The 2,184-nt window shown below is 41.4% G+C and overlaps 1 long non-coding RNA gene across 1 annotated transcript; it reads right to left on the bottom strand.

Moving 5' to 3' along the window:
• Window positions 1–372: 372 nt before the first annotated feature.
• LOC135392917 (uncharacterized) lies at window positions 373–1,687 on the bottom strand. The gene is made up of 3 exons (XR_010422303.1): window positions 1,655–1,687; window positions 1,413–1,517; window positions 373–433 (listed from the first exon to the last, which is right to left on the bottom strand). It is a non-coding gene; the product is annotated as an uncharacterized LOC135392917 (long non-coding RNA).
• Between the last annotated feature and the right edge of the window lie 497 nt (window positions 1,688–2,184).

The following is a 2,184-nucleotide window of genomic DNA, read 5'->3' as shown; positions in this document are numbered from 1 at the left end:
CCGTAGCAGTAATGCATGAAGGCCACTGCTATGTTGTGTTGAGAAACACCACTGTTTTCATGTCTAAATGAAACGTACCTGACCTGATCCAAATTAACCGTTCTGAGTCTGGAACACATAAAGAGAAAAGCGCAACACACGCCACAACATTAACAGATAAGCAAATGAGCTGTGGCGAGCTTCACCTTGGGACAAAGTCAACAAGTAATTCACCAAAAGTCAATGAGCGCCTGAAATGTAACATCTCTGACTGGTAGCAGGACGGTCCATGTTCAATTCCTGGTGCTAGCACTGACCGGCTTTTTCATGAATTATTTGAAGTTTCGATGTGCTTGAGAACCATTCGTCAACTATTGTATCCTCATGAGGTGATGAGGGTTTGTCATCCCGAAGAGACTCCCTTTCTGGCATGTGTCCTTATGGATGCTCATCACTGCAGAAAAAAAAGAAAAAGCATTTAATGACAAGAAATGGATATTCGTATTTACTGTATAATGATTGTGCACAACAGAAAGAAGACTTTCGCACAGAAGGCTGTGCTTCTTCAGGTCTAACATCAAGTTACAAAATTCCAGAATATATGACATGTTGTAAGGTAGAGAATAAGTAGAGTTATTGAGTTGTCGAGTCGAGTTGAGGGGGGAGTTGTACCCCCTTTTTATTTTATTATATATGATTGTATAATTATTTTTATGTCTGTACCAACCCTCGCTCTCTACATTACAACATGTTTTATATATTCCGGGATTTTGTAACTTCATGTTAGACATTAACAAGAGCAGCCTTGTGCACGAACGTCTCGTCTCATTAAAATTTAGATGCTCTCAACAGTCTTCTTTCTGTTGTGAATCTCTATCGCAGCATACCTGCACATTGCTGTTCTACGTACTGTGACTTTGCAGTAAGAGTATGGACTTTGGGTAAAACGACTACACAGCACTGCTCAGGTATTTTTGCCTATCGAACAGTATGTATGTATGCAGTATGCACACAGTATTTGTGCACCGGACCCACTAAAAATGTAGTGAATGTGGCATTGCCCACGGTAATGCACCAAGTTGAACACAATTATTGTAGGATCCAGGTATTTTAGCTTACAGTCAAGCCAGTACCACATCCAGTGTGAAGTTGTGACAAATAAATTGTTTCCATTTTTCTTAGCTCTCAGAACACAGACAGTGAATTAATAAGAGTAGACAATGTTAACATGAATTCTGGGCTATTCTTCAATTAAAGATTCACAGATAGTAAAGGCACCTTCCTCAATAGACGTTGATGACACTGAAAATTTTAAAACATTATCAGAGGCGACATCAGCTTCGGTGTGCCAAAGGATTGTATGTCCAACAGTAATCCAGCTAACAGTAACAAAAATGTGCAAAAGACAAATTAACTGAACTAATGTAACGTACCTTCTATATCAGACAGTGAAGCTTGTAACACCCCGTCCACAGGAACCAGTGTCCAGACAGCAAAAGTGCTTGAACTGGGAGATAGCAGCTAATCGGGATGGCGACCTTTGTTTTCCACCCTGAAAGCACAGGTTGTAACTTTGAGGGCAGATTTAAAAGTGGTGTCAAGATGTCTGCATGCGAGCGCACATGAAAAGTTGAACATAGGTGAATACTCAAATTATAACATCACATTGTCCTACCTATTGGTGGAGGTAGACTGCAACTAACGTGTCAGCCATTCCTTCATGCACCAGATACAAGCCAGATCATGCTTCATTTCCGCCTTCAGCATGCACCTGTGGTAATTGAGAAGTTAGATTATCAATACTATTGTGTTGCTAATCGTGGTTATATCAGAGTAAGCGCAGTCGGACAGCAGCACAATCGATTCATTAAGCTTGCTATTAATTATATCTGAACCTCGACTTACCTTTTTTGCTCTCGTTTTTTGCCTTGATCCTCCGTGACACGTCCAAAACGTTGTGCGTCGGGCACCTGAGATTTTCATCAGACGATTTCGCGTCGAGATTCCAAAGTGCCTCTGGAGACGCGCGTAACCTATGATAACGTTCGTGGACGAAATCCTTGCAGTGGAAATTAGCAGGCACCACTGTCAGCCAAGAGCTTCGCACTTTTGGCAGCTTATAATAGGTAACACTTGAATGCTCCGATGAATTGTTCTAACAGCGTAGCACCGTCGTATCTTCGACAACCTCGCCGTGGCATATTA

Source organism: Ornithodoros turicata, chromosome 4 (genome assembly GCF_037126465.1).
Source record: "Ornithodoros turicata isolate Travis chromosome 4, ASM3712646v1, whole genome shotgun sequence".
NCBI classification, from domain to species: Eukaryota; Metazoa; Arthropoda; class Arachnida; order Ixodida; family Argasidae; genus Ornithodoros; species Ornithodoros turicata.
This window is presented reverse-complemented; position numbering and strand designations above follow the sequence as displayed.